General features: G+C 35.3%; 1 protein-coding gene, 1 long non-coding RNA gene and 2 pseudogenes across 6 annotated transcripts in view; 3 read left to right on the forward strand and 1 right to left on the reverse strand.

Moving 5' to 3' along the window:
- LOC147820571 (olfactory receptor 7D4-like) overlaps window positions 1-13,420 on the forward strand; it is a 192,775-nt gene that overhangs the window by 38,437 nt on the left and 140,918 nt on the right. The window lies entirely within an intron of this gene.
- LOC147820574 (uncharacterized) overlaps window positions 1-13,420 on the reverse strand; it is a 15,259-nt gene continuing 1,839 nt past the window's right edge. Inside the window, exons 2-3 of the long non-coding RNA XR_015448385.1 lie at window positions 12,922-13,072; window positions 1-1,107 (exon numbers count right to left, since the gene is read on the reverse strand). This is a non-coding gene — a long non-coding RNA (uncharacterized LOC147820574). The remainder of the gene's footprint in view (window positions 1,108-12,921; window positions 13,073-13,420) is intronic.
- LOC147820575 (olfactory receptor 7E178-like) lies at window positions 3,891-9,192 on the forward strand (annotated as a pseudogene).
- LOC101725946 (olfactory receptor 7E24-like) overlaps window positions 9,244-13,420 on the forward strand; it is an 18,802-nt pseudogene continuing 14,625 nt past the window's right edge.

Below are 13,420 nucleotides of genomic sequence, written 5' to 3' on the forward strand. Positions count from 1 at the left end.
ATATGAGTCTCCTTCTCCACGGATTTTCTGCACTGGGAAGCTCCCATCAGAGATGCATTGACATCAAACTTGGGGACAGAGCCAGTATCCACACTCGATGCCAGAGAGTAAGATGAATGTGAGATCCAAGCTCTTTGATCAAGACCAACCACAGTGCTGATCAGTAAGTGCTGAGGCAGATGAAGGGTGGAGGAAAGACTGCCTGGAGCTTTATTTAATACTAATCAGTACAAGCAGAGTTTTTGTAGTATGATTAGAGGACAACAATATGAAGATGTCAGATATGAGGACTGTGAAGTTTATGATCTGGGTTGTGGATTCAAATTTTTGCTTTCCTCTCAGAGTGGTTCTACTTCCTAGAAATATTACATCATCTATAATAGCAAGTAGATCCAATTAAACTGTTTCCTAAACACTCCAGAATGTTTTGGAAGGTGAGGATGCAGATGAGGGGTAGGATGAGGAAACTATTCATAACATTATTGACAGAATCCTGAGTGTCTGGGGCTGATTTCTGCATTCCTCATTAAATGGATCAATTCAGCTGCATAGTCTTCCCAGGTTAGAAATGCCACATTATATTTACTTTACAAAAAAGACAGTGGCACAACATTTTAATCTAACTTTTGCTGTAAGTTTATGCAGAAAACCCTAAAGTTATCTAGAGCAGGAGGGAGGGAGGGGATAAAATGGGATCAACAAGCTGTATTTTGTATCTGTACTAACTCCTCAAGAGGATGGTAACATGAAAGTGCTGCAAGCACATATTCATAATAATACAAAATAAAATGAGTAGTCTAGGGATAGAGGGCACCTGGACAGGACAATCTTAGATGGTGGTAACTTTGACAACTCAGTCATTTCACTTATCTGTCACAATGGAATGAGAATCTTTGCTTCCAATGTTCTTCCTTCAAGGAGTTTCTGGTCAATGACAGGGAAGATCAGTCAGTAATAACCACTGCAACAGTCACAGGAAGGACTGAGATCACAGAAAAGGTCATATAGAATGCACATTCATTCAGCACAGACTTCTGTCTTTCTTCCTCTCTAGGATACACTCTCAGGTGTCCACATCTGCCTTCATTCATGTAATCAATCTGAAATCTGAAAATGAGAAAGGCAAGTTTTGATTTTGTCACTGCTCAGGAAACATGGAAGAATTTAAAGACCCGAAAGAGACCTGTGATTATGATGGCCCTACCTACTTCCTGATGGTTGGAAAACAAAAACAGATTAGTGCATGTCATCAAGAGACTGAAAATGTAATGTTAAATCCCACTCATTGAATATATCGCTTCTGTAAAATAGAGCAGGCTGTTAATATCCCTGAGACTCAGTGTTGCTATCCCAGGTGATTACTACTTGAGACAAGTGCATTGAGGAAGGATTGAGCAGATGAGAACTGCTGCCCATGTGATTAATATGTGAGGAAAGCATAAAATCACAGTAAAAATTAGATATTATTACTCATAGTAAAGAGAAAATTAATCATGTTTTTCAAGAAAAATATGGTACGAATTGAAGTTTCTGTTTGTATAAGAACATACTGTGAATTAGGAGAGATATGATTAACTCTCTTTAATGTATGATTCTGGAGAGCCTATACCATCTCTGGCACAGAGAAAATATCAAAAATAAAGATGAATATTAATCAGTGACTGTTTGCTTCACCACAGTCAGTGTGGCATCGACATATTTTCTGCTTTCCTGTCTGCACTTTTACCCCTTTCATTAATGATCCATCAAACTAGAAATGAGATAAAATAGCTTTTATGGAATATGTCATGAATATGGGCCAAATAATTCCATTTAACTGCAGTGGCAACTTAAAATTATTCAAACAATGTATCAGTGTTTCATGGGTACCAAAAGGAGAAAGACTTCCAAAGTGAGGCACTAGCCTAAATTTAAGCCTTGGGCTAAGACCTATTAATGTTTTCACATTACTGGATGTTCCAGTGAACAATAACAATTGTAATCATCATCAAACTCACCATTTCCTTAATATAGAAATCCTTCACGAAAAAGATCCCATAATATCCAAGTATTTACTTGTTCCCAAATTTAGATTATATGGTAAACATATTCTTGCAATGAAACTCACTGCATTTTTATTAAGTAGTATGAACAGAGGAAAGAGTAACAAAAGTTCAGAATATTGTAGCGTGACAATTATTCAGGCCTAATATGTTTATTTCTTGAGTTCCATCCCAGAGGATTGTCTCTTCTACTGGAGTCAAATGAAAATAATATTTTCAATGTAAAATGAAAATTTTTATCAAATTATTTTTGAAAGATTATTTTCACCTGGCCCTCAGGGATATTTGTACATATAAATAGTAAGAGGACTAAGTTGTTACTTCAGATAATATGTGAAGTTCACTACTACAAAACAAAATTACATATATATAACATATATTTCAGGAAGTCAGAAATTATACTCTGCCAAAAGCTTTGTTGGAAAATTTAATTTATGCATGTTCTGGAGAGAATAAAAAAATTGAAAGGATTGCACTAGTACTAAACATTCTAATTAAGTCATGGCTCACATCTCATACTGCCATTTATTATCTAATTCATTTCAGGTACCTGTGTGTACTGCACATATACAAAAGTAAGTTCACACACTGATGTAAAGCAGAATATTATTGGAACAATAGGAGTTATATACTATTTAGATGACCTTTAGGTATTTTTCGTGTAAGTCCTTAAGAAAAGGATTTTTGGGGTTGTTTTGGTGTTTTTTTTTTTTTTTTTTTTTTTTTTGGTACCGGTGATTGAACTCAGGTCCTTGCACTTGCACAGCAGGCAGACAAACCACTAAGCTAAATCCCCATCAAGAAAAGGTTTTATGGATGCAATAGTCAATACTGCTGATGTAAAGTAGAACATCTTCAGGGAAATATATGTTGAATACTACTTAGATGAGCTTTAGGTACTTTTCAGTTAAGTAAAGGCTTTATAGATAAAAATGATCAATACTAATAGGGAAACAATAATAAAAAACACTATCCACAAATTCGTGACAATAGTCACCCTCGGTGACATGCTGTGTGGAGAATAGAGTCATGCAGAGATATCAAGAACCAAAGGTTCACAGATTAAAGTTAAAATCAAAATCAAATTTTGAATCTGAAACAAATATCATACACTTTTTACATTGTAATATAGGTAGTATGCATCATTGATAGTAAAAACAGTTAAAGTTAATAAATTAAAACACCATGATCTAATGTCAGGAAATACATTTGGGCAGTTGTTCTCAACACTGATGTTGGAAAAAATCCACAAAGAAATTCACATGCAGGCATTTGGATCAAACTGGTTATGATTTTAGGCCAGATTATCTGTATAGTTCAAAATTTTGCAAGGTAAATACATTGATAAATGAAAGGGAAAACTTTATTCTATGCAATTATACAATCCTTAAAATATCCATAAAATAATTATATAAAGTAGATAATGGCACCATATTAAAACTGATGAAACAGATTTATTAATTCATTTTTTCTGGGCTTTACTGTTTTGTATTGTTTCCGAATTATATCATAGTGAGAACAGTCAAAATATGCACATGTTTTGGATCACATCTTGTATTTTTATGAATATTAACTGTCACGATTAATTGAATATGCAAATAATATGGTCTAAGCTTTTGTAAGAATTTTACTAATATTTGAATTATTGGAACATTGGACCTTGATTTTGATAGAACTATGGTGAAGTTGAGTGTTTCTTGATTTCCTTTATAATGATTTTTCTTAAAAAAGGAAAACTATTACTTATTTTTAATTTGTATTAAAATAGGCTTTATTTTAATGAGATCATCAACTTCTTGTTTCCAAGAAGGTCTTGTGATATTGCTCAGTCAAGAGTTCCTAAGATGGATGTGTTCAAGAGGAGGTGAGTAATATGCAATAAATAATAGAAGATTTATAAAACATTGGCTCAGTACAAGTGGAAAATTTTACCTAAGTTGTAGAACATGGGAAATTCTGTACTTGTGAATATGCAAGTATAAAACCCACAGAGTGTGCTGGATGCCTACTTCTTTATTTAATTTTTCCATACTTTTTTTCTTTTCAATAGTGTTCAAACAATACAGATACCCAGAATCTAACAGCTGTGTGAGAATTCCATCTCACAAAACCCTCCAAGGATCCTGATCTCCAGTCCATCCTCTTTTTGATCTTCCTGTTCATGTACCTGGTTACAGTGCTTGGGAACCTGCTCATCATCCTGCCTGTCAGTTTAGAGTCTCAACTCCACACCCCCATGTACTTCTTCCTCTGCAACTTGTCTTTTACTGGCATCTGTTTCATCTCCACAATGCTTCCAAAGATGACTGTGGACATCCTGACTCACAAGAGTGTCATCTCCTTTGTGGGCTGCCTGACACAAATGTCTCTGCTTATTCTTTTTGCATGTATGGATTACATGCTTCTCACCTTGATGGTTTATGACAGGTTTGTGGCCATCTACCAACCCCTGCAGTATTCCTTCATTATGAACTTTCCCCTCTGTGTCTTCTTAGTTTTCACATCTCTTTTATTTAGCCTTATGGACTCACAATTGCATAATCTAATTATCTTAAAGTTCACTTATTTCTATGATGTTTGAATTTCCAGCTTCTGCTGTGAACCTACTCAAATTCTTAAGCTGGATTGTACTGAAAACTTTACCAAAAACATGATCACTTATTTTGCTGGTGACATAATTGGTTTTTACCCATCTCAGTAATGTTATTCTCTTATTATAAAATGATTTCCTCCATTCTGAGAGTCCCATCATCAAGTGGGAAGTATAAGGCTTTCTCCACCTGTGGGTCTCATCTGTCAGTTGTTTGTTTATTTTATGGAACAAGCATTGGGATGTACCTTGAATCCATTCTAGCACATTCTTCCTGAAAGAGCATGGTGTCTTCCATAATGTACACTATTGTGACTCCTATGCTGAATCCCTTCATCTATAGCCTGAAGAATAAGGACATTAAAAATGCCCTAAGAAAGCTATACAGCCAAAAATTCTAGAATCTGCATCTGAGGCAACCAAACAAAATTTACATGGAAAGAGGCATCAATTCTAAACATCTAGTCCTGCAAAGTTTACCTTCTGAACATTTTTAGTAGTTGATTACTCTAATTCCTCAGCATGTATCATATCAGAATGGTAGAAGATATGTTCATGAGACTAAAAGAATGGAGTGTGATTAAAATGAATATGCAATTTAAGTTTTAGAAAATAAGCATTTTTGGAGATGCATCATTGTGATGCAGATAAATGAAGATGTAATTAATGATACTGAAAAAATGGTTAAATGTTGTTATATATATTCACCACAATAAATAATGGTAATAAAAGATTTTTGTTAAAAAATACAAATCATGTGAATAGTACACATAAACTTCCGTTTGAATACATAAATATACCAAAACCATGTAGACATTCTTTTTCTGATCTTTTCCTTCCTCAATTAATATTAAGAATTTCTTAATGATTCAGATGAATAAAATATTTTAGTTAACAATGATTGCTGGGCATTGGTCCTTCAAGGTAATATAATAGTAAGTAATTAACCTATGTCTCTAGCTCTCCCGTGGCTCCATACCACTGACTGTGCTTCTTAGGATTTGCTGAGGAAGGCTTTTGATTGCCCAAGGAAACTCTTATTTGACATGGTATTCACTGAAATGCTAAGGATAGGGGCTGAGCCTTCATTGGACTCTTGGTGGAGAGAGACCCATTCATTCTTCATTTTCTTGTTCATGACACAGCCAAAATGCTGAGTAACCCAGTAAGTGCAAGTGAGACTAAGGATGGAGGAAAGACTGTCTGCTGCATTATTTCATCACCATGAAAACAAACATGACACCTCTAGTGGCCAAAGAGGACACCAATATGCAGGATTTCTGCTAAGAGTACCATGAAGTGTTGTTTCTTGGGGATTCCTATTGCAAGCTTATCCTTCACAAAAATTATTCGCTGTCCTGGGACCCTGGATCTACTTCCCATCAACATCAACTAGAAGAATGATCCCAGAAAATGTGTTTCTCTAATTTGTTATTTTAGGACACCTAACATTTAATTAATATGATTAAGGATATAAAAACAGCAAAATCATGACAGCAGGTACCAGTTTACAGAGCTTCCAACATACCAGGCTTTGTTCTCATCATTTACAGCTTGTTCCATTTCACATTCACAGTCTCACATTGTTGTTATTTTATAGATAAAGAAAGAACCTAGCAGTTTTTGTAGTTTCTGTTATGCTTTAGTTAGAAGAGAATGACACTTTATAAAAATTAATCTGTTTGAGGAATGACATAGGGCATTTTTACTGGAGAATCATAGCACAGATGTACGTTGTCAATGCAACCAGCCACTTCAAGTCCCTGTCACTGCAGGAAGCAACTTCTGCTTCACTGTGCTCTTCATGGTGGGGGTTTGGGAAGCTGACAGGGGAGAATGGGGGATGACACCTGTTGTGTCTACTATAGGAAGGATTTCTCTGGACTACAGGGAAAGATAAGAGAAACATGTACATGGTCATTTAGCACAAACCACTCTATGGTAATTCTTACATGATTATGGGTTAAGTAATTTCATCTCATGAAGGACATGATATTTCTATCACATTAGAGGAGACTGGGCCCTGGGATGGGAATGAGAAAAGTGAACATCTTTATTTTATGTCCCTCTTTGCTTCTTTATGCAGAATGTATGTAAATGTCCCCATCTCTTTGTGCTCTTATTCCCTGATGGAAATGGGGAGAACAATTCCCTTCTCCACAATGTATGTGTCATGTAGTCTAAGTGTGGAACTTTATAAACACTGGGGCACTGTGGTTTATTAAAAGAAACAATTCATTTATTAAAGATAAAGTAGATCTATTGAAAAATGCAACTGTCAAAGGGCAGTGGAGCCTGTGATGATGTAAAACTCTACAGTGTGTCTTAGTGAAGGGAAAGTAGTACTAAGATTTACCTGACTCTCAATTTTGCTTCTTTGGATTCATTTTCCTCTACTCAGGAAAATTCTTGGCCTCGATCTTTGAATAAATGAATGTTGGAGATGCTGCTACACAGAATTATAGGGCCATGTACTCATGATATAGACATGAAAAAGAAATTTTCTCTTGTCTCTAGGTCTACAGGACATTCCTGAAAATAATAAATTTGCAGAGAGGAAAACACTGAGTATTTTGAAGTCACAGTGATTATGGAAATATTCTGAGGTTAACACACAGCCCTAATTTTTATGCTTCTTCTGTGTTAAGATATAGACTCGGGTGAATCATTAATGAGAGTCAAGACACTTCAATTACAAAACATACATGTATATAAGAACAAAAATTAATGGTAGCATAACAGAAATAGAAAAAGAGTAGAACAGGTCAGAAGATATTTTACATAAATTGTGTGAGGCTTAATCCTGTCAATATTGACAATAATATAAAGCTTATATTTACCTTCATTTTACATGTTGATTACAGATTATAATTAGAGCACCCAGTACATATTTACTCTTTATTCAATGCAGTTGTATAAACTAGAAATCAACTGAGGTCACAATGCTGAGTCTAGGTGATATTAAACCCTGCTCTGTGTCACTGAAAAAAATTAAATTGCTGCTTGGTTGGTCACTACACATTTTCATTTTTCCCACCCTTAGGAACAACGTAAGAGACACCTGAGGAATATCTTTAAACACTTTCCAGCTTCTTGAGTTGGAATGAAATCAAAGAACAATACATAATTTTCCTTTTCAGATTCTGTGTTCTTGGTCCTCTACCATTGTTCACCTGAGTGTTTATGAGGTGGGTATGTATAAAAGGAAGTGAATAACAGGAGAACATATAATGGAAGAGTTCTAGGGTAAACACTGCTCCACATTTTAGAACTCAAATCTGAATCCTGGAATGTGAATACTTTGAAGTCCAAATATGTTCAGAATGGTGGGGTACTCTTTTTTACAACCATCTTTCTATATCAAAAAAACATCAAAACAATACAGGACCACAGACTCTTATGAGTGTCTCAGAATTGTATCTTATGTGCCTTTTTGAGGATCAAGTATTGCAGCCCTTCCTATTTTTACTGTTTCTGTCTATATATCTGGTCATGAGACTTGGGAACACTCCTCACCCTGGTCATAGGATCTGGCTTCCAACTCTGCATCCCATGTTCCCTTTCCTGTCCAGCACTCCTCAGGTGACAACTGTTTCATTTTTACCATGGTTCTGACGATGACTGTGGACATCCAGGATCACTGTGGAGTCAGCTGCTCTGGGGGGTGGCTTGACACAGATACATGATGTCATCACTTTTGATTGTAGGAATCACATGCATGTGACCATGATGGTCTTTGGTTTGTGGCCATTTCTCGCCCTTTGCATTACCCTTTCAATGTGAACATTTATCTGAATTGAGTTTTAGTTTGAGTTCCTTTTTATTCACCTTTGGTATTCCAAGCTGTACAATTTATTCATCTTACAATTTCCCTATTTAAAAGATATGTAAATTGCTCATTCTTTGCTACACTTTCAAATTCCTTGATCTCAAATGACTTGCTTGACATCTCTGATAATTACCTAGTCTTGAGTTTTCTGGAGCCACATGTTTTTCTTTTTACACCATCTGTTACTCTTACTAAGAAATTGTTTTTTCAATTCTGAGATCCATCGTTGGGAATTTTAAAGCCTTCTTTAATGTAAAGAAAGGATTCACCTGTCTGATTTTGTTTATTTTATGTAACAGATGTTGAAGTACCTGCATTGTATTATTCCACAAATGGGATTATAATTTCATTACATTGTGGTCGTTCCTGTGCTGAGTCATTTCATCTCCAACTGAAGAAATATAATGCTAAAATGTCCTAAGTAGATGCTCCTGTAGGCCAGTCTAATTCAGTACATACGACATCCACTGAAATTAAGACTGGGAAAAATACCAAAATTCAATATAAAGACCCATAAATCCTGCCTCCTTGATCACATTATTTTCGCAGTTTAATGGTGTGAATTCAGCATCATGGTTCATGGTAGAATTACAGCTTCAAGGAATGTGTAGGGAAAGAGTATTGAGTTTTAAAATTGGATACAAATTTTCAGTTTGTGAACATCAAAAATATTCAAAGGGAAAAGGGAACTAGGGAGGAAGGGCAGGGGGAAGGAAAGAAGGGAAAGAAAAAATAAGAGGAAAAAACAGAAACAAAGTTTTCCAAATGGGGAGGGGGGGAGGGGTTGAAGGGAGGGAAGAGGAATAGGAAAAAATAAGAGCTAAGATATATCCAAATAGGTACAAATTCCCATGAATGAATGTAATCATATTGTATACCTAAAATGTGCCAATAAATTTAATGAATAAAAAATTCTGGATATTGATGATGGTGATGATTTTACAACATGTAATTTATTGCATGTCATTAATGGCACTGAAGTGTGTACTTAATATGGTTGAGGCAAGTTTCCATTGTGTATCTATTATCATAGAAAAATGGAAATAAGGAATACATGGATCTTTTTAAAAGGGTAGAAATGTAATAAGTGAATATAATACACAAGATTCCTTCTAACTATGATGGGACATCAAATACACTTGTGGATATTATTTTTCCTTTTGTCTCCTTTCTTCTTCAGTGTTACGAAGTTCTTAGAGATTGGATAACAGGTGCAAATTTGAATCATTATGAGCTCTGAGCATTGTACTTCATGATCATGTAATAATTAAAAATAAGCCTGTCCCTCCAGCACTTAATTTGATTATTGAAATATAGTTAGCTTCATATCTGTGCTTTCAATTCCATTGATGGATGCATCAGGATGCTCTTATCTAACTTTTTATTCATAGAAACTCTGAGAACTCAATGCTGTAACTCAATGCACACCAGGCTTGGAGGTCTGGTCTTGGGATCTGTACTCACTGGTCATGACACAACAGTAAAGTACCATAAACAGGTAATGGCAGAGGGAGCCCCTTGATATGTGAAAGACTCTTACTTCATCCAAAGAAAAAACATGACTGCTTTGATAGCCATATGGGGAGATTTTAATATTTGATGTTTGCACTACAAGAAGTGTGAAGTGTATGCTCTTAATTGTGGCATATGTACTGCAAAACTCATTTAAAATTTGCTTTCCACCCTCTTTGCTTCTACTACTCATAGATGCCTTGCTGACAACAGCAGAAGCTGGGCCCCTGTAAACTGTTTCCTAAGCAGTCTACAAGGATTGTTGAGGTAAGGATAAAAACAAAGAGGTGGATGATAGTAACTATAATACCCCAAACTGTCATCATATCCTGTATCTTGCCTGGTGCACAAAAGCATAAACAATAAAATCTCTGACATTGTTGGAATTTGCACTGATTTATAAAAACAGCATAATCACTGTGGCTTCCACAGAACTGGTGCTTTCTTGACTGCATATTGTCTCATAGAACTAAAGATACACTTCATCAAAAGAAAAAAGAGGACTTGAATTGTCTTTTTATCATTATTACACTCTTTTTGAAATTCTTGTTCCTCTCTCTATATCATGCAAGTGAGAATTCCAAAAAACATATGTGAGGAGGATAGTTGTTTGAATTCCAGCAATTGATACATGAGCAATTTTTTCTATTAACCACATTTTATCCCATTAAAAATCAGTCCTAATCTACTATATAATCTGACATTTATGAATAATTTTACAAATATTTCTGACCAACAAAATGTCTTAACCGTCTCCCTGTCATGTACACCTGGGCCATATGAATCTATTAAACAACATCTAAAACAACAAAACTTCAGATATCATAAAAATAGATCATGATCATAAAAACAGAAAAAGATACATAAAGAGAATATGGAGACAAACTACAAGGGAATCAGCCTAAAGGATATTACATAATTTCACATTGTTTTAGTTCCAATGCCACTTAAAAATTGTATTCGTCAATAACCTTGCTTATTCCATAGTGATAGAATCCTTTATTTGAAAAAGACTGTAATGACTAAATATTTAATTTACAAACTTTACTTAGATGCATGTACATGGGTGTTTCTCTATTTCCACCATGGAGTATGATCTTATTGAGATGGAAAGATTGATATTCACTGTGAGTAGAGAGCAGGTTCATGATGGGGCACTGAAGATTTCCTTCTTTTTTTTTTTTAGAGAAGACACCATCTTTATTATATTTTATTTATATATTAATTGGTACATTTTAGGTATACAATACATTTACATTTATCGTTGGGTGTTTGTACCTGAACATGATGTATCTTAGTTCTTATTTTTCCCCCATTACCTATGTGCCCTTCACCCCCACCACCCTTCCCTATTTACATAGACTTTGTTTCCTTCTTTTTCATTCTCATAATTTTTCGTTTCCCTTCTTCCCCCCTCCCCTCCCCTCCCACCACCCCTCCAGCTACTGAAGGTTTCATTCTAAGGCTCCCATCCCAAGGCATTTTCTTCTCTACTGGGGCCACATGGAAATAATATTCCATACAAAAATTGGAATCTCATAGTCACTAATCAGGCAAGAATTGTTATTAGAACTACTTTACAGATATTTCAAAGTGTATTTGTTGAAAGAAATATAATATAGTAGAAGAGAATGAGTTTTTAATGGGAAAATGTGATTAATGTAAAATTGTTCATGCATGTATTAATTGTTGGAATTCAAACAATTATTTTACATCTATATTTTTGGAATTCTCACTTGCACAATACAGAGGGGAACATAAGAGTTTTGAAAAGATTGTAATAACAATAAAATAACAAGTCCAATCACGCTCTCTTTTCTGTTAATATAGTGTGTCTGTTAAAAAATTTGCAGTAGCTGCATGTATTTCACAGAGAGACTTAAATGTCATTGTAAACTAGTATATTTAGGGGATGGTAGGTGTTGTGTGGTAGACTACTTAGATGAGCTTTAGGCTCATTTTAATAAGTTTTTCAGAAACCTCATCATGGATACGTAAATCAATACTGACATGGAAACTGAGAAAAAGCTACCCACCAAATTCCTTGCAGTAGTCACCTTTGGAGGACAAGTATACAGGAGAATGGAATCATGAAGAGATACTCAGACCTCAAATTTCATGGGTTTGTCACAACTGAGAAATGCCTTTGAAGGTTGATTGGCCTGAAGTGTGAATACATGCCTCTGTCTACTTGAATTCAAAATACACTCAGAGTCCTGGGTGCCAATTATTTGTTGCCTTCTCCCCACACTCCTTTCTACTTCCAAAAGTATCAAACCAATGTAGAACTACACAATGTAAAATGTGTGTCTCAGAATTCCAACTCAGAAACCTCTCAGAGGATACAGACCTACAGCTGTCCTGTGTTTACATTATCATCATCTTGGCTGTCAGCTCTGACTTCCTCCTCCACACCCCCATGTACTTTTTCCTCTCCAATCTGTCCTGGGATGACGCCTGTTTCATACCCATTGTGGTCCCAAAGATGACCATGGATCATTCCTATAACAGTAGGATCATGCTCTACATGTGGTACTTGATACAGATCCTATTTTTGTCTTTTCTGGAAGTATGGATAACCTGGTTCTGACTGCAAAGTCTTATGACAGGCACATGGTCATCTGTAACCCCTGAAGTGCACATCCATGAATCCTCCCCTCTTTGGCTTTGTTTTGTTGTGCATTTTACTTAGTCTTTTGGACTCTCTGCTGTACTGTTTTTTGCTACGTAATTTACCTACTTCAAGGATGTAGAATTATCCATTTGCTTCTGGGATCCTATACAAGTTCTTAATTCTTAATATTTTGACAACTACCCAATAACATGGTCATGTATTTCACTGGTCATATATATTTGGTTTATTTTTTTTCCTTCTTGGGTAGTTTTATCTTATTATTTCTTCCATCCTATGAATTCCATATTCGGGGGGAAGTATAAAACTTCTTTACCTGTAGGTCTCACATGTCAGTATTTTGCTCATTTTATGGAACATATATTTCTGTGTAGCTTGACTCAGATCTGTCACAATTTCCATAAAAGGTTTGGTGGCTTCAGTCACTACAACATGGTCACTACTATGCTGAATTCTTCATCTATAGCCTGAGAAACAAGAACATTAAACATTACCCCAAAAAGGCTTAAAACAGAACAGTCTAATTTCTAGCCTGAGACAAGGAGTTTAATGTAGGATCATATAAGATATCCAAAATATTAAGGACTCAAAGAGCAAAATAAAAGAGAAATGACAGAAAAGAGGGAAGTGGACTTTGTAGACATGGGAAGGAGACCTGGGAATGGCAAGAAAGGGAATGATTAGGAGGGGAAGGGGAATTAAAATCACTTAAAATATGACATATATATATATGTACCAATTCCCAAGATGAATATAACTTTTATATATTGGAAACATATATGAAAAAAGTTAAAAAAGCTAAATGTATAGAGCTC

This window comes from Heterocephalus glaber, unplaced genomic scaffold, assembly GCF_053883595.1.
Source record: "Heterocephalus glaber isolate CG9 unplaced genomic scaffold, H.glaber_assembly_v1.0 deba00001845, whole genome shotgun sequence".
Classification (NCBI taxonomy): Eukaryota; Metazoa; Chordata; class Mammalia; order Rodentia; family Bathyergidae; genus Heterocephalus; species Heterocephalus glaber.